At 40.6% G+C, this 20,267-nt stretch overlaps 1 protein-coding gene and 1 pseudogene across 1 annotated transcript in view; one reads left to right on the forward strand and one right to left on the reverse strand.

The window, feature by feature from the left end:
• The window catches only part of LOC132842105 (GTPase IMAP family member 8), a 611,624-nt gene that overhangs the window by 546,465 nt on the left and 44,892 nt on the right, over nt 1-20,267 (forward strand). The window lies entirely within an intron of this gene.
• Nucleotides 61-20,267, reverse strand: part of LOC132842094 (interferon-induced very large GTPase 1-like) — a 49,413-nt pseudogene continuing 29,206 nt past the window's right edge.

The following is a 20,267-nucleotide window of genomic DNA, read 5'->3' on the forward strand; positions in this document are numbered from 1 at the left end:
GTAGCGGCCAATTTGTTCGGCCATTTTGAAATGAATTCCTTTTTGAAATGAAAGGTTTAATTACATGTATTTATCCAAACTCTCAAGAACATCTTCCTTTGTGCACTCTTTCCATGCTTCAGGGATTTCTCCACTTCCCTGGAATGTTTTTTTATAATGGTTTTCCAAATCCTTCTGGAATGTACACACAAACCACCTCCAGTATGGCAGCTCAGACGTGTCTGGGGTTATGCTCCAGGTCGCATAGTCTCCTCCTGCGTCTCTGTATGATTTGTAAGGAATACACACTTCATTATTATGACTTGGGTAGAAACCTTTATTACTTTGTACATTTGTCGTGCAGAAATCAGTGGAGAGATTTGTTGTTCCTCTGTAATGCCACCCTTTGCTACCATCTACCCTGTGGAAGGGGACGCTGTGATCTCCATCATGTCCCTCTATTGTGTTGGTACAGATGGCTTTACAGAATGGACACTGAGCCCAGCAGCATCTACAGAGGTGTTCAGTCAGAATCTCATCTGGACTCTTCCTGAACTTCTCCATTTTAAGATCAGACATGCTGTTAAACTTCCTGTTCAGCTCTTCAGTAATGAGGGGAATTTCTTTTCTCACTACATCTGTAAGCAGCTGAAAATCACTGATGTCTTTACAGTTACTTCCACTCAGATGCTCCGTATTGTATTCAACATCACCTTTCAGACCACTGGAGAATTTTTCCAGCCAGATATTTGCATCTCCTTTGATTTTTGTCACTTCTTGAGTTGCAGTTTCTGCTGCAGTGATTACACACTTCTGTTTGTGTTGAAGAATTCCTTTAATGTGAGCAAGAACTCTGGGGTTTTCTTTAGTCATGAAAACTTTTACAACATCTTTAATAAAGCTCTCAACATGTTCCTTAGGTGTCAAGATGTAGCTCATAAATCTTTTAAAGTTCTGCTCTTCAGCAAGTGATCTGAGAATGTGTTTCTCCAGGTTTGTCCTGCTTCCATTAAATTCTGGACAGTTTGCCTTCATTTCATCAGCCAGATAATTTTCAGCACTGTTGTACACACTCTGTAGGATAGAGTCTCCAAGCTGTCTGCAGATTAATCCTCCAAATACTGCTGTAGATGTGGCGCCTTCACAGGATTTCTGAAAAACTCTGTAGTATTCTGGCTTCATTTTCTCAAGATAGATTAATGGATTAAAACTCTCTTCAAATTTCTTCTGTTGCTTTTCAAACTCTGCTTTCGCAATGTCACACACATTCAGAGAGATCCAGTGAGAACTTTTTGTTCAACTCATAATCTGGAGACTGATATTCAGCCACAGCTTCTTTTACCAGTCGAACAATCTCTTGAATGTAGGCTGGTTTGTAGCCTGTCTTTGCAACTGGTTTTGATTTAATCAGGTCTTTAGTTTGCTCAATGACTTTAAGGATCAGTTGCCTTATAGAGTCTTGGCTCTCAGGTGGTAACTGTGAAAACCAATCTGTAACAGCTTTCCACTTTTTTTATGTGTTATATATTTCTTATAATCACCTCGCGTGCTTATGTTCTCATACTTTTCAGATTTCCTCTCAGACAGAAGTCTTCTTTCATAGTGTTCCCACAATATTTGTGTTATGTCCTCTGCTATGTTCACTTGTGTTCTAGTCAGGTTTGCAGTCAGTTCAGAGACCCAGTTTTTCCACAATACATCAAAATGTTCTTTTAACTGCTTTTCATCCAGCTGCTTTTCATCCCTTTTCAGATCCAAAGCCAGCTCTTTGCTCTTTTTAAAAAGTTCTGCCTCATACTGAGATTTCTGATCTTCCAGGTTTTTGCAGGTTTGCTTTTGGTAAATGATCTCATGCAGCTCTCTCACTGTTTGTGTCACAAGATCATCATGTAGATTTTGAATCTTTATCATAAACTTTCCTCTCCATTGCTGAATAAGGTCTCTCCTGTCTTCATTTTCCTCAAAGTAACATTGCACTGATTCTGTCACATTATTAAATGTTTCTCTCATTTCATCTATAATTTCCTTTCTCTTAACTTTGCTCTGTTGTTTGTTGTTGATGCTGGTGTGTAGTTTGTCTTGTATATCTAGTATAGATTTCCTGAGATCCCAGGTCCATGTCCCATATTTCTCCTCCAGTTTTCTGTATTCCGCGATCTCCAGTGTGTTTCTGAAACTGAACACAAAGTTTTCACATAGAAGTGCATGCCAGAGATCTTTAATCCGTGATTTAAACTGTGTCAGTGTTACAGTAGGACTTTCTGTGGCTCTGGACAGTATTGTCTTCTTCAGCTCTTCCACATGTTCAGTGTATAATGGGTTTTGAGGAGCCATGGGTGGGCTTCCCTGCCACAGCTGTGCAAAGTATCTCACATCTTTTTTTGTCAAATGCTATGACGTCACTAAAATGTTCTGCTTCATAAGATTCCTCCTCACCAGCCAGCTTGGTCATTCTATCCAGATTATCTTGTAATCTTCTCTGTCCCTCCATGTTTTTCTGTCCGGCTGTAACATCTGGAACATTCTGGTGGACAAACAAACAGCTGGGATTGAGTTGGACCTTCTTCATCCTCAGGAAGGCCTGAACAACAATCTGAAGGATGTCCTGCATCTCAGCAGGGTTCTCACCAAAGATGTTGATCAAGGTCAGGTTTCCAAGACCAACAACGAATGTTGCGATTTCATTGTCATGATGTCGAGTGGATGTTCCTGCGAGCTCAAGTGCTCGAAGTCCTTCAGTATCTACAACTAGAATGTAGTCAAACTTCAGCTCTTCCTTCATCTCCTCTGACACTCTGACCAGCTGCATGAAGGCTCCTCTGGTGCACCTTCCAGCACTGACAGCAAACTGGAGTCCAAACATGGCATTCTACATGGTGGATTTCCCAGAGCTCTGAATCCCCAAAACTGACAGCACAAACACTCTCTGATCCCCCAGAACCTTCACAAGTTCATCTAGAACTGCTGAAACCCAGATCAGAGGAACATGAGAAGCATCTCCATCCATCAGCTCCAGTGGATATCCTGAAAGCATGAGTTCAGCTGCAAGAGCAGGAAATAGAGGAACGCTTGCTTTGTGCTTCATTTCTGTTTTTTTATTTTTACAGACTGATATGACTCATATATCTGTCCCATCTCCCTGAGTATATGTTCTAAACCAAAAGAAGCAGACTTCAGCTGCTCTGACAGTTCCTCAAGCTTTTTTTTAGTTTCCTGTTGATCTGCTATATCATGAGATTTCTTTACTTCCGACATTTTTGACCAGGTTTCATCATACTCCTGATGTAAGGTGGAGAGACGTTTTACAGTGAAATTGTTCAGAAGGACTTCAACCCATTTCAGGAAGTACAGTTTCTCATCAGCATCCTCAGAATTCAGTCCTTGGATAAAGCAGTTCATGAATTTGCTAAGACCATGTTTTTGCTGCTGTTCCCGGATTTTATCCATTTCCTTGTTTTTTTCACTTGTGTACTTGTCTATGTTGTGTCCATGAGGTCGGTGTAGTTCTTTGTTGCTCTTACACCAGTCATGCCACAGTTTCCCCTGACATGGTAGACTTGTTTCTTTGTGTAAGGACTGGTCATTATTCTTCAGCAGAGACATTATCTTCAAGGCAGCTTCCTTTCCTTTATTACAGAGTCCATGATCTTCATCAACTCTGACCTGTGTATCCTTGGCCAGATCTTCTAGTTTAAAGGTGCTTGACGTTTCTGATAGACAGTGTCTGATAGTTCCTTTCAGTTCTTCACACACATCATGCTGATTTCTGTCCTTTACTCCAACACTGAACTTCCCCTTTACCAGCTCTGTTACAGCAGAATCATCATCTGTCAGAACACAAATCAGAGGCTTTGGGGAGCTAAAGAGCCGTTTCACTAATCCCTTGTAGTGATTTTTCTGACCAAAATCAGGTATAAAGACAACATTCAGAGAGGACATCGTTGTTAAAATATCATGCTGTGTCACATGAGCTCCAGCTTCACCATGAAGATTACAGAACGTCACACAGTCAGGGAAATGATCAGTTTCCTTCCCAGAAGGGCAGTACCAAGCAATCTCCACCAGTCCATCCATCAGTAACTGGTTTCTGCTGCTGCCTGGACAGTTTCTGTGGAAGAATGTGTGATGCTTTTCATTGATCAAGCTGTTAATCAGCTGAGACTTAGATGAAGATACAGAACCAAACCTAAAGAATGCCACCATTGGAGTTTCTGTCTCAACAATCATTTTGTCCTCAGTAATGGAAGTTTTAGTCCTCCAGCTCTTCTTGACTTTGCGAAAGGTCCAGAGAGGAAACTCGATCTCTCTGGTGAGGGGATTGGGCACCAGCAGAGGCAGAGCATACTGACACTGAGCTAGTTTAGTTGCTATGAGCTGCTTTAGGAAATGATCAGAGCTGTAGAACACCGCCATCTGGACATCCATGGGGTGGAGCTCAATTTCTGTCTTTTCAGTATTTCCTGCGAGTTTTTTTGGTTTCCTTTCTAATGCAGTATCTCGCATTGTAATTCATTGTTAGTAGCCGCTTTAGGAAGAATTGGGCCACATTAATCTCAGGATTGTTGTAGTTTAGTGAGGATTTAGTAATTTCAAGGTAGTCGGTACTTTTCAAACATTTCTGTTGCCAATCCATAAGGTTAAGTCTGCTCATAAGTGCTTTAATTTCTTCTTCCTGTGGAAAACAGAAAATTACATTAAAACTTATTGTACTATTTCACTACCAACTGCATGCTTCTTCCCTCTGGAAAAAATGACACATGAATAACTAACAGATTCTATACTGTTGATATAAAGAGAAGAATATCCTGAACCAAACAGTAATTGGCAGTAATTTTTGACTGATTTGCTCCTCATCTCCCACATCAAGCTCTTGATGGTAACAACATTATGTCCTTGTTCAGGTCATGACTAATTGCAGCATGATCTCCCAAAGCTATAGTGGGGATTTGTGAGTCAGTAAAGAGGATAATAGAACAGAGATCACCTGTCTAATAGTATTAATATAATATTCCTCCTGGGTGGGTGTCTTTCAGGCAAACACGTGGCCACCAGCATGCCTCTTTATAGGCCACCAGCATGCCTCTTTATAGGCCACCAGCACGCCTCTTTATAGGCCACCAGCATGCCTCTTTATAGGCCACCAGCACACCTCTTTATAGGCCACCAGCACACCTCTTTATAGGCCACCAGCATGCCTCTTTATAGGCCACCAGCATGCCTCTCTATGTCATGTAGCTGCAATTAGAGCAACTCGCGACACATGTGTCAGAGTTAGAGTGGTAATAAGTATCAGATCGAGTAGCACGCTGAGAGGTTTTATATATATATAATCTGTATCGGAGCGCACGGTAATTTACCGTAGAGCATGGAGTTCACACTTCTGTGCTCTTCCTCGACTGATTCTTTCCTGCCTGCCCGGTAAATCTACAGTCCCACAATTTGGGGAGTGTGGGAAAATAATTTTTAAGTCATTGGTTTATTTCATTTTAGTTCCAGCATATTACTGTGGATAATATAGAAGCCCAATCAAGTTACAATGATAGTTAAATTCAAACTTCACATTAGCCTTGTGGTTCCTGTATCTCATAAATATCAAAGGAAAGGGGCAAGGTAACTCAGGGTATCATCTGTCTCTTTGCACCATTTGTCCCATTGTTTAAGGTGGCCATTTGATTGAAGATCTGAGAAAGACTGTTATGTTAATGGGATTAAGGGTGAAATTCCAGGATCTGGTGTGGGGGCTGTTACATCCTTTCATGCTTTGATTGTCACCTGAGTGATTTGTCTCTATCTGATGGGACTGCCCCCTAAAATGTGTATATTTACGATGTATTACAACTTTAAGTCAGACTTGATGACTGCAGCGCCCGTGCCAGTACGCTCTGACTTGCAGACTCGTTTCATCGTGTATCTACAATAAAGACTACTGCACAAGGATATCCAAGTCTCCTGGTCTTCTCTGGAAAAAGTTTACAACAGATGGTGCCGTGACCCGGATAGAGCTTCTCATCTCACTAAACTTCTTCAAAACTTCAAGCTCCAGAATCTTCAGATTTTTTCCAACTCAACTTTGATTTGGTGAGTGTCACTCTATCCAAAGAACCTACAGACCAGTATACATGTGGTTATCCTCTGCTTTGTCAGGGAAGAGTTAACAAACAGCTGCAGGGTTTGGTTAACTACAAGTTTGGTTTATCCTCTGTGTAGGCAGGGACGAATTTTAGGCTATCCTCTGTTTAGGCAGGGACGAATATTGGGTTATCCTCTGTTCAGGCAGGGAAGAATTTTGGTTTATCCTCTGTTGATCAGGGAAGAATTTTGGTTTATCCTCTGTTGATCAGGGAAGAATTTTGGTTTATCCTCTGTTTACCAGGGAAGATTTTGTGGTTTATCCTCTGTTGATCAGGGAAGAATGGTTTATCCTCTGTTTACCAGGGAAGAAATTTGAGTTATCCTCTGTTGATCAGGGAAGAATTTTGGTGTATCCTCTGTTCATCAGGGAAGAAATTTGAGTCACCCTCTGTTTATCGGGGAAGAGTTTTGGTTTATCCCCTGTATATCAGGGAAGAATTGTGTGTTATCCTCTAGAAATTAGAAACAGTTATGGGTTATTCCCTACTTTAGAGAAACTAACAGTAGATTGTCTAAAAAGAGAAATCCCATAGCAATCAAAATGTTTAAAAAGAATGCAAGACTGATCCCCACTACTGAAAAAGGTGGATTAGCTACCCCTTTGTGGACTAGTGGAGAGTTCAAATCAATGTTGGCAGAGCAAATGAATGCTATAGTGACAGATTCAGTCAAACAAAATTTGGTAAAGAAATATGGCATTCATCCAGACAAAGTGTGGTCTATTGAAGAGTGCAAAAAGGTGCTAGGTGCTTGTATCAGAAAGAAAAACGTCAAAGGAATTATCTGTTGCCACATGGAATTTTGTGTTTCCTCGGCACATGAGCATGCCCAACGTATTGCAGAGCTAGAAGAGCAAAACAAAGAATTACATGCTCGAGTATCTTCCATCACTAAGAAGTTAGGGCACAGCAAGGCTTCAGAAAAAAATTATGTGAAAAAGACAACGGCATCAGAAAATGTATATCCTGACTTGGAGTCTTTGTTTAACCAAGAGGGAGACAATGTGTCCTTTAGTTACCTTACTGATCAGCCGGTCAATGCCCTTGTGTGTGGAGCACGAAAAAGGGTTCAGAGTAGAATAGAGGAGGTAGAAAATACTACTGGCCCATCTCCAACATTACAAGTGCAAACTGTCATTAAAGCTTTAGGGCCTGAAGCAATAGAGAGACTTTCTCAAAGTTTGCCATCAGCACGTGCTATCTTTTCTGAATTTAGGAGAGCATTATCAAAAAAATTGCGTCTCTATGACATGTCTCTAGCGGAGGTCACTCAACTTATGTCTCAGGTGTTAACAGAGTCAGAATTTAATTGCTTTGAAAGTGCTGTGAATAGTTCGGAGTTCAAACATGATAGCAAAGATGAGTTTCGAGAAGGAGTCCTTAGGATACTGAAGGATATTATTGGGCCAAAGATTGACTGGGCCAGAGTCACTAGTTGTGTGCAAAAAAAGGAAGAAACTGTAAGTGAATACACTGAAAGATTTTATCAATCAGCTGTTGCATACAGTGGAATAGCTAACAGTCCAGATGATGTATTAGATGATAAGGGACCATTAGTCAGGGCATGGTTTGATGGCCTTTCATCAGAGTACAGGAATGCTTTGCCTTTCTTAGACCTTACTTGGTCTATTCAAACACTGAAAAGCAACTTGGACAGGTTAGCCATCTGGGAAAGGGATTCTGATGTTAAGATAAAAGTCAGAACAGCCGCAGCATCGCTAAATAATTCCTATGCAGAGACTAGGCAAGAACCCGGATTCCCTAAGAGAGAGGGAACATGTAACTATTGTGGAAAATCAGGGCACTGGGTAAAAGACTGTAGGAAAAAGCAGCAAGATAGCAGAAGAAATTTACAACATAACTCCTCACCCACCCAGCCTGCTTATAACCCAGAGGTAGTTCATCCTCTTTCTAGTGAAACCCTAGGACAGTTTGTTCAGGCCTGTACAAATGCAGTTTTAGGCCAAACAATAAAAGTCAGGTGCCCAAATTCAGTATCCACATCAAAGAATCAAGCTAAAATCACCTCCTCCTGTTGGGGAAATTGGTTAACTACTCTCACAGCCCTCAACTTGGTTTTGGACCATGCCCCTGTCACTAACCCATCCTCTTGTGTGAGGTCTGCAATGACTGATGTTCCTTTAGAGGATGAAGAAATGACTAATGACTGTGTTATGCTTACACACTCATCTTCAAAAGCTATTGCAGAGACTCTGCTAAATAATGCTGATTTTGAATTGTTTGTTGATGGTTCAGCTCAAGTCATTGGAGGGAATAATAGAGCAGGAAAAGCAATGACCTCTGTATCTGATGTAGTAGCTTCTAGTCATCTCCCAGATTCTAAACCTAACACTGCAGAATCACAGGGTAAAGCTCTTGCAGACGTAGCTGCTAAAAAAGCCTGTTCATACAGTACAGTGCAAGTGGGTACTAGAATGACAACAACCGGTGTCATTATGCCTCCAGACTCCCTAACAGACCTCTACAAAGATGTTCCAATGTATGAAGCATGGAAATGGTTATATAAGGGAGCCATGGTTGATTTTACAGGCTGCTGGACCAAAGGGGGAAAATATATGGCACCAGAATCACTCCTGCCATATTTGGCTTAGCAGTTACATAACATTAGTCCAGCAGCAATGATTCAACCTTTGTCAAATCACTGGTGGAATCCTGGAATCCGGCTTTTAGAGGTATAGCCACAGAGCCAGACAAACACGGTTGTATGCCAACAGAATAACATCCCATCAGCAGCACATACCCCAGCCCCACCAGGGCCTTTTTAACACTTACAGGTAGATTAAATCTCAGTGAACCTATGTAAGGGAAAAACTGATGTCTCGGTAGTTGAAATCATTGAAAGAAGTTGCCCGAATGCTTAAAATGGAGTGGAATCTTCATTGTCCATATAGACCACAAGCATCAGGTCAAGTACAGAGAGCAAACAGGATGTATTTTACAGGAAAAGGAAGTTGCCAGAATGCTACTATTTCAAGGAAAAAGTCTCAGGACTCATGTCTCACACTGTTAAGTAGATCTATCACCTGCAGGGATAGACTAGGACACACAGACCAGTAAGGAGCCCAGGGAGGAACCGAAGGCAGTAGGCCTCGGGGGTCAACCCGGGGGTGAAGACTTCCTTATAGAATTCCCCTTTTATTAGCTTATCCCTACCTAACTGGTCCTTAGGTGTCATAACACTGCAGATTAGGGAAAGTAAACTAAAAAAAACTATACGATCACAGAGATTTTGAAACTAAAAACTATACGATCACATAGATCCTGAATATAAACTGTAGTATGGAAATATTGCTCTCCTGCTTCTCTCTCGCTCGCCTTCTTATTGTGTGTGTTACAGATACAAGAACTGGAAATCCCGGCAACAACCAAGGCAACAGAAGCACCAAACACACTGACCTCTGGAGACATCTGCAGAACAATTCCTCAGGACTGGCAGACAACCACAATTCTTCCTGACCTCATTCACCTGAACGACAAACTGGATATCTTATATCAAGCTACCATGTACAGCTTTGTCATCCTGGTGACTATGATAAACACTGCAGAAGCTTTGGAATCCAGAACTAACATATTTACGGCGTTGATGACTATGTCCAGAAATGCTTTGTTTGCTGGGAAAGATGTATGCATGCCTCATCCTCCATCTGTAGGGGCAGGAATTCCCTGGGTAGCACACCCCATTTCTGATTGTGACACCTGCTCGTTATTACGCACAGACAGTAGTAGGTTCAACAGAAGCACATGCCACAATATCACAGTACCTTCAGCTGTGCAGCTATGCAATATGACATCAACATCACCCATAATGACTGATTTGCTTTTACCCTTTTCATTTCACTGGTGTGTTGAAGCATATCCCTCAAACTCACCAAGTTTGGGAGAAATTCCTCGTGCTGCTTGTGACTTTATGTATGAGGTGAGGGCTGTATTATCATCTACAAGACGAAAAAATAACAACATAGAACCATGTATTTTACAAACTAAATCATGGTTTAAATTGCTGTCTATTAATATGTGGTGCAAAATTCCCTCCCCAGTAGGCACATATTGGCTATGTGGAACATCAATTTATAGCGAGTTGCCGGCCCAGTTTAATGGACGGTGTACCTTAGTCTATGCTCTTCCAGCCATTAGGGAGTATTTAGGGGCCAAACAAAGTCAACTCCCAGATATTGCTAATGGAAACTACCCACAGTTATGGGGATTACCCCCTTCTGTCAGTTGGAAAGATGACTGTATTCCAGGCCTTACATGTGCCCAAACCTGGTGGTCAAGAACTCTTGGAGCATTAATCCCAAGCTACGGAGTTATGCAGGCTCTAGACCAAGTGAGGACATAAAAAAAACTCTGGAAAAAGTTTACAACAGGAGCTTGGGCCCCACAGCATCTCAAGCATATCATTTTCCCTCATTATTTTCTGGCCACAAATATATATATATATATATATATATCCATGAGCTAAACCCCCTGCACTTTCCCCTTATTTATATTTGCACTGATTTACAACCTACCCTGTCATCACACCCTATCCAGCCACACGCTCTCTCTATCTGCTCCAGACGCCTGTCCGAGTCCCTCTCCACTACACGAGTGAATAACAGGGCCGGACCCAGTTTCCCCTCCTCCAAGTGTAACCAGACCACCCCCCACCCCACCCCCCCCAGTACCACCAGCCCTGGAACAGCTTCAGGAAGCTCAGATAATCACTAAACTATATCTGAGGAGTGCATACAACCAGTGTGATACAGGAGGGAGATGAGTGGAAAAAGCCCTTCATCACACTGCACAGACAATATGAATAAAAAGTAATAATAATAATAATAATAATAATAATAATAATAATAATAATAATAATAATACCTTATAAATAAAGTACTTTATAAACAGCCACAACTGACACAAAGTGCCTTACACCATAAAATAAAGATAATAAGTATGTAGTCAAAAGAGAAGAAGATGATAAATAAATAAGTTTGGGCTTCTGAACATTAGATCACCAAAAGCACTTATTGTAAATGAAATCATCTCAGACAATAACCTTACTGCACTCAGCCTTACTGAAACTTGGATTAAACCAAACGATTACATTGGTCTAAATGAGTCTACACCATCAGGATATATCTATAAGCATGAGCCTCGTCAGACTCTGTGATACTAAAGAGGAGATGTGAACTCCATGTGATCTTTTACACCAACACAACATTTATTAGACTGTATATTTATAATCACACCCCCAGTGTCACCCAGATGAGGATGAGGTTCCCCTTTGAGTCTGGTTCCTCTCAAGGTTTCTTCCTTTACCATCTAAGAGAGTTTTTCCTCCCCACAGTCACCTGAGTCACCTCAGACTTGTTCATTGGGGATAAATACAAACACATTTAAATATATCTAATATTAATCTTGAATGTTGTATTATATTAATCTTTATATTATTCTTTATAATAACCTTTTGTTCTATGTTTATGTTCTGAATTGAATTGAATTGAAATAAATAACAAATGTCCCCGTATGGTATTACTTGTCAGCAAGTCGACCAGCACTCTTGTGTGTGACATGGACACTTCCGGGTCGGCAGCCATCTTGATCATGGCTCGTCCGGGTTGAACACATTTCATACCCCCCCTTACTATTTAAGCAGTCAGACGATGAGCACTTTTCACCAGATGGTCTTTGCTATTAGCCCTGTGCTTGTAAATGCCTTATTCCTTAAGTTTCGATCTCGGTTTTGCTTTTTGATGTACTTTATTTCTCTGCAGCTGATTTTTGCCTTCTCTCTTTTGGTCTGTGTTTTCAGCAGTTGTCTGCTGCTTTGGTTTATGGATTTGACTTTGTTTTTCACTTGGATTATTTTTCTGTTTTGACTATTGCTTTATTATCCCAGAGTCATTTGTTTATTTAGGTTGCTTGCCTTAAGATCCTGTTGTGCTTAGTGCTTTTGACTGTCCGCTCACCTTATTCCTGCCTCTGCATTTGGATCTACCTTCATTAAAGACTCTCATTGTGTTTAGTCATCAGCGCTCTGCGTTTGAGTCCATTTCTACACTCTGACATTACTCTGCCATATGGGTGAACTAACGGGCCCACAGTCTTCGCTGTTCTGCAAATGGATCTCTCTGCCTCATTACTACATATTCTTTACACATGATCTAAGTCAGGGCACTGCCTCGTCAGATGTGGGACCAGAGCCGCAGCCACGAGAACATAGCTTACGGAGACGAAACATTTTACAATGCAGGCTTCCTACATGCAGCCGATGCAGGAGAGAGATTGCTCCCCAGGCATCTCCACATACCCGTATTCATATGAGCCCACAATGGCCAGATAATTGGAGGTGGCCAGGGAGAACAAACGGGTTGAATATGGATTACCCCAGGACCTTGACAGCTCAGCAGGGAGGTTTGGGGAAAAAACATGAGGTTCCTATGTGGGGGTGAAGTGTGGCCTAAGATAAGATTGTCAAGCTTGGAGCAGACGATGCTAATCTTTTCCTCAGGCTAATTGTAACCACCTCCAAAAGCTCTTTGAATGCCGTTGGCAATTTAACTAATATTTGCTTCTCATCTTCAAGATGAAGCTCCTCAGTGCATGACAGAGACAATATTATATTCTTGTTAAGTTCAGGAGAAATCGCAGCAGGAGCTCCTGAATCTAAAGTGGAGATATGCAAATTGGGAAAGCAGATAAGAGAACAGGGTTCACATGTCTCATGTTCCACCTTGCTAACTTGACCTGCGAGCCCCATGATCTAAGTAGACGCAAGTCACGAGGCACAGGCAGGAGAGTTATAAGTCCCTTGAGAGACACTTGTGCATGTTACTCTCCCAAACACAAAGGGGCACAGATGCACACACTTTCTGATTTGTAATTATAATTCCTATTTTTTGATATTGTTAAAGGAATCACTCTGAGTCTCGGGCTTTGTTGCCAGAAGAATAAGGCTTTTATTATCATACAATAACTTCCTCTCTAACCCGTCTTCCTCCATTTTATAGGTCTTCACTCCCAATAGTTTCTACACATTAAACCTAATGCCGGTTTCTTGTGTGTATGAACGATGCGGACTCTCAAATTCCAATGCACACACATTGGTCACACTAAGCTACAATATATCATACATGTTTACCATCTCAGGCACATTCCTGTGCACACACACACACACACACACACACACACACACACACACACACACACCACACCAGCTAATACATTTAAACATCAATGCTGGGTATACTTGATTTTTCATATACCAGATTAATACAATTCTTCTATAATATACATCTTCTTTCTCCCTATTTTTAGAGAAATTGGACAAAATCATTACACACATACACAGAGTGTTTTCAGAAGACAAAGAAGCTGGAGTAATGTGACATAGATGCCCTTTTATAGTCCACTCCATATACTGGCATAATTGGACAACTTTGTATCACTTGCATGGTAAATTTTGTAAATGTGCTCATAATGCTGAATAAACTTTCCATCTAAAAACTTGTCTCTATGTCTCTTTTGGCAGATCTCCCAGGTCTGTGAGGGACCATGAACTGGGGAGTTATATAGCTTGTGTCTACAAACACAGTTCCCTGTGCATGTTGTTGTCTATGTTCACACTAGTGTTTATGATTACAACCATCAGAAACTTAATTTTTCTTAAAAATATTAATATTTTAATCCAATGTCACTTTATAAGAATTGATTTTGAGTTTCTGTTTTTAAATACAATATCAAACCACATGGAATATCAATGTACCATTTGTAATTCAGTAATATGGGAGAACTGGCCAGGGGTCAGAATACTCTGGCAAGACGATAGATACGATAGGACGATAGAACGATAGAACGATAGATAGATAGATAGATAGATAGATAGATAGATAGATAGATAGATAGATAGATAGATAGAGTGTCTATTTTTGACGGATGTTGTGAAATGTTAAGTGATCGATTTACCTTTTTTGGAACTGTTTCAGGGCAGCACTCCTTCATTTCCTTAATTTCATCAATTCTTTCTTGACCAGTCTGGTCTTTCTGCCACATGAGATATGTGCTTTCTTTCATAATTGTGTTATATGAATTTTGTGCTTCCTTTCTCATCTTTTCTTCTTCATGCAGTCTGACATTGAGCGGATTAATTATTTCCTCTAAAGCTCTTCGCTGTTTCTCCTCCTCTGCTTTTATCATTTGTTCACGTTGATCCTTTATTTTACTTTCTTCTATATGGCGATGAAGCTGGTCTGAGACTGCTGTAGTTTTCTGTCTTTCTTGATAAGATTTTCTTTCATTTTCTGCAACTCCTCAGTTTTAGTATTTAATTTGACTTCAAGATCGGTTTCTTTCTTCTTGCACAATTCCATATTCATCTTATTGTTCTCCTCTTTATCTTGTATTCTCTGTTTTTCTTGATAAAGAGCTTCTTTTGTTTTAATCAGCTCCACATTTCTGTCTTCTAGATCACTTTCCCTTTTCTTCAGCATTGCCAATGTCCCTTGATGGTGTTGTTTTTCTGCTTGTATTATACAGTTCAGTCTTTCTGTCTCTTGTTTGTGTTTATCTTCCAGTTCTTCTCTCTCTCTCTTCATCTGCTCCTCCATTTCCTTCAATATTTTCCCTTGTAGTTCTGCTTGCTTCTGCATTTCGACCTGCTGGAACATCTCATTGGTGTAGTAGCTTCCTCCATTCACTGCCACCATGTCATCAATCTTATCCAGGAGAATCAGGACCTGGTCGTTGCTGTTTGTTTCATTGTTGTCAAAAGCATGATATCTGTCCCCACATTCAGACAGAAGTGTCCTTAAATGAACCCCAGCCTTTTCCACATAATGTTCAATTGTCTTTTGTTTTAGCGAATCACCTCCAGTAAAGAGCACGATCGTGTACATGTTAGATTTCTCACCAAAAGTCTTCTCAATGATTTTCACTGTCTCTCTCTCCTCTGGTGTAAAGCGTTGTCCTATTTTCAGTGTCAGCAGGAACACATGAGGACCAGGTGATACCATTGAGATACATTTAACAATCTCTTTCCTGATCTCTTCATTATCAATATTAGTGTCGAACAGTCCTGGAGTGTCGATCACAGTAATCTGTCTCCCACCGACTGTTGCTGTCTCTTTCTGACACACACTGGTTACTGATTCATCAGACAGGTCTTCTTTAAATACGTCTTTCCCCAGGATGGTGTTTCCTGTTGCGCTCTTCCCAACTCCAGTCTTCCCCAACAGCACAATTCTGAGTGTGTCAGAGCTTTTTGATAAATCTGTACAAATAAAAAGAATCACTGAGTACTGACTCATATGTGACTACACATAATAGAGTTATATTATAAAATAATATCATAGTTGTTCTAATCTGATGGCTCCAGAATCATGTAAAGAGTTAACCAACAAATGTAATCATAGCAGATATGCTAATGGTCAGATGTATGATGGAACAAAATGCTGTTAAAGTGTAAACTTTTTAATGATGATAAACTTGGGTTGCAAATAACAATGTTTTTTCTACTTAAAATAGCAATCAGACCGAAAAACTCTTATTTTAAATCAGTAAACATGTTACCTTGTGTTTGACATCTGTTTCTCTTGAGTTCAGGTCTAAATGCCCTCCGAAACGTTTTGGAGACTGATATAAATCCGATGGTACAAACCCCTTCAGGAGGTGGTCTGGGACGCATTTCAGATGAAACTGGACAGGTGTAAATGAATGTGGTTGTTCAAGCCACATACATCAGCGCTAAACTCCTCCCAAACAGAAGTACGTCACTCACAGGTAACTCATGCATCGTGCATCGCGCCAGAAACAAATAACATCAAACATTGCCAGTAACAAGTTTTTTTCGTCTTCTTTTTGATTGCGTTCTGAAAACCACACACACCAAAGTGTGTTCCGTTTCAATTAGCCCAGAAATGAGGTAAAATATATTAGCATTTTGGGCGGGAGCAGAAAGATCGGATCGATATCCGATTCGCCGAGACGCATTTATGTGGCCTAATGTAAATGGAACAGTTTTAACAAATCAGATAGATATCGGATCAGAGACAACACACGAAGTGACCGGGTGTAAAAAGGCCCACATCTATCTAAGTTGTAAGATTTGTATTCCTTTGACATATTTGTGAGAAATAGTGAAAGAATGATAGACCTTATGTTTAGTGACCACTGTTTCTACTGAGATTTAGAAGCTTATATGGTTTTATGTATCGCACATTTATAATCAAATGATTATTCTTGCCTCATGAGGAAACAATATCTCATGCTACATTGGACAAAAAAAAACCATATATATACTATATTTAGATGAGGCTCTAGTACCCGGAGGAAACCCCCGAGGCACGGGGAGAACATGCAAACTCCACACACACAAGGTGGAGGCGGGAATCGAACCCCCAACCCTGGAGGTGTGAGGCAAACGTGCTAACCACTAAGCCACCGTGCCCCATTTGTGTTTTTTACATGTAGATCAAAAATGACAACAGCTTTTACATGTGTTCTTTGTTTGAATCCTGTCTATAAAATCTTGATGTAATCAATGATCAGGGGCTCGTCCTCTCTCATGCTACACAAGGAGTGTGGGGTCCTGCTGTGCAGCAGAACACAATAAACTGTGCAACCTTTTTACTCTTGCCCGTGTCTACCAGTGTGATACTTCATAATTTATTCATAATTACTTCATAATTAACTGCCAATAGAGGTCGATGGAGCCCTGACTTACATCGCATACGCATCATGGACTCTTAAAGACCAAGGGGTCACATTCTATATCTTGTTTAAATTGGGAGGGTTATGGCCCAGAGAAGAGGTCAATGACATCCTCCATGACTTGCTTAGAGAAAAGTTCCACAGAGCTCAGACTAATTGCCCAGCACCCAGACCCAGCAGGAGACCATGTAATAGAAGAATAACACTGAGCGGTGTTACAAGGAGGGAGTTTCCTAAAGAACCCTTCTCCCATTCACCAGAGGGAGCCCATCCCCATGTTTTTAGCACTTCTGGCTTATAATTTACTTCCTGGTTATATGCTTTTTTATACAATGGTCTACCATGGCTTTTATACCAACATCTGCACAAAGTATTATTAGTTCGTACTATTTAATGAGCCATTGTTATGAATTCCTACCCTAGTTACTGAGCACACAGGTTCTGTAACTAAAATGTAGTATGCCACCTTAGATTGATTTGCATATTGGAACAAAAGAGGGTCTACCACTGTAATAAAAGTTGTGGTTTTTTTTTTTACAATTTTTTTTACATTTATTACCTTTGGTAGTCAAAGCAGAATGATGTTCTTCTTCATCCATCTGAACATATTTTTCCATTTCATCTGGTTCTTCATGCTCTTGTAAAGCATACTCTTCTATTTTTCCAGTTTCTTCAGTTTCTGGCTGTACATTGTACATTTTGTTGCCTATTGCAGTCTCAGCATCTTCATAAATCTCACAGAAAAGACTTCCTTTATTCTCCTTGACCATCTCTTCCATCTTCTCCACAATATCGGCCTGGGTGCATCCACTGAAGTTTAAATATCTGTAATTACATTCAACAATGATCTTCTGTATGACATTCTACTCCACTGGATCAACACTGCTGCTGATTTCTATGTTCTTTGTAGTTATCACCATGGTGTATTTATAGGCCTCCTCAGACAGAGATGAGAGAATATAATCAGCTCGTCTTTTGTCTGTTTCACTGAAACTTTCTGGCTCTACAATGAGCATTATGACATGAGGTCCAGGAGCCGATAGAGACACACACTCTTTAATACACAGTGTGAGCTGATGATGTGAGAAGGTTTGGTCAAACAGATGAGGTGCGTTGATGATGGTGATGTTTCTTCCCTTCACATGTCCTCTGACTCTCTCACACTGAAGTACTGAATGTAGAGGATCTTTAGTCTCCAACACAGATCTGCCCAGGAGGAGGTTTCCCACACTGCTGGTGTCTGAGACACTTTTCCCCAAAAGAATGAACCTCAGCTCAGACACTGCAAAAGAAGAGACTCATTCAAACCTACCACCTTATGTACTGTACTGGGTATTTACTTTTTATTTTTTGCTGTTTTGCATTTTAATGTATGTTGTATTACTAAATAAAGTGTCTCTTTATACATTGCCAATGCAGAAGTAAACTTGTTTGACCTAGAGCTTATGTGCTCTAGCAAATATTTCCTGGAGTGGGATTCTTGGGGTGGAGTAGGCAATTACCGTAAAATTCCAGTGAATTACCGTAAAACTTCAAATAATAGCCCGGGCTTCTATTTACCCAAATCGCTGAACTGCACCGGCAGTCTCTTGTATTCTAGTTGGAGGGATTTTGTTAGTTCATTGACATGCATATCATATTTCAGCATTCTTATCATACCAAATGCAAATTTTTAGGTCCAATTATGGTCCTGAGTCTGTTGTTGTGGTGGGTGACTGAGTGTGGCTTTTCTCAAGGAGGGAGTTTTAGTCTAAAGTGTACTATCTTGGAAAACTGCTCTGCACAGAGGGTTTTGGTAGGGGGTTCAGGCAGACTGGTAACAAAGTCCAGGGAGATGTGCAACCATAGCCAACGAGAAACAGGCAAGAAGCAAAGGTAGACAGTGGAAGGGACCCTCAAATGCTTTAGATGGGCATAGACAGACAGGCCTCTCCATAGTTTTGAGCCTTTCCTGAGCTTTTGTTACCCAAACCGATGCTGCAGACCTCTCTACTATACACACAAGGCCAGGGAGGCCATACCCACTCACCATAGAAAACTCACACCCATATGTGTTGTCAAGCTTCGTTTAATGCGACAAACTCGTTTGGTTTCATCTTTGTTTCTGTTAAACACAGAACACTAAATTTCTGATCAGTAATCATTTCATTAGCCATAAGAGCTTTAGATGCAAGAGATCTTATATTTAACTTTGCTAATTTACACACCTCTACAATATTAGTCTTAGTAATCTCTGACTGACAAAGGCGTATATCATTAGCTCCTACGTGGAAAACTACCCGCAAGTACCTATGCTTGCCTAAGACCCTTAGATTACATGTTATGTCCGGGCCCCTGGCTCTCGGAATACACCTAACTAGTGCTGCTGGAGCCCCGAAAGGCTGAGCTAATTTCACATGCCTTAAGATGGAGTCTCCTATAACATGAACTCTTTCAGGTTTCTCAGCAGGTGCTTCACTGAGGAGAGCAAACCTATTAGACATGTGAAGTGGAGAGGTGTGGTGCTCCTATGGGCAAGCCTTAGTGTTAGCTTTGGCTTTGCGACTTTACTGCTGAGTCGTCACCCATTCACCCCGCTGTGAGGGCTCTAATGCCAAAGTTGTAGGGTTTCTAACTCTGCCTAAGGCATCCAGATTTTCCCCTACAGAAACTACACTACTATCGCTATCCCTCTCTAGTGTCTGGCTGCGCACCTCTAAAGCTAAAATCTTCTCAGTCAGAGAGCTAACTAAAATACACTTATCACATGTAAAATTAACGCTAATGACGAAGGAAGAATTACTAATCACCTATTTACATCAGCTATTTACAATCATACCTAATATTCTCATTCTCTTTTTCCTGTGGATGGAGCTGCCCAGAGACTGTCATGCCTTCTTTGAACCATTGTTGCGTCTGTCAGCTTTATGGTCGTGTCTTCATAAGTGATCATTTGAAGATGTCAGCAGGAAGGAATTAGTGTTGGGTCTGAACTCAGAATTTGTGCTGACCCATTAGTTCCTCAGGAGCTCAGGAGTAGAAATGACATAATCTACTGTTCAGTGTCACCCAATTAAGGATGGGGTCCCTTTTTAAGTCTGATTTCTCTCAAGGTTTCTTCCTTATTTCATCTCAGGGAGATTTTCCTTGCCACCGTCACCTCTGGCTTGCGCATTAGGGATATATTTTAGAGCTATATAATAACTTAATTTTAAACTTTAGACTTTATTTTTTTTTTATTCTGTGTCTATACTTCTGTAAAGCTGCTTTGATCTGTTAAAATGCTATATAAATAAATTGAATTGATTATCACCTCATGATCGTGTGTGGATGATCTTAAGTGTTATTAGAATCTGTATCGTGTTAACTTGTTTGTTAACAGAAAAGACTCAATACATGCTGTCAGTTTGCTAATTAATTACACTGCTAGAGCACTGACAAATAAATCGTGTTGTGAAGCAGACATTG

The sequence above is a fragment of the Tachysurus vachellii genome, chromosome 3, assembly GCF_030014155.1.
Source record: "Tachysurus vachellii isolate PV-2020 chromosome 3, HZAU_Pvac_v1, whole genome shotgun sequence".
Taxonomy (NCBI): Eukaryota; Metazoa; Chordata; class Actinopteri; order Siluriformes; family Bagridae; genus Tachysurus; species Tachysurus vachellii.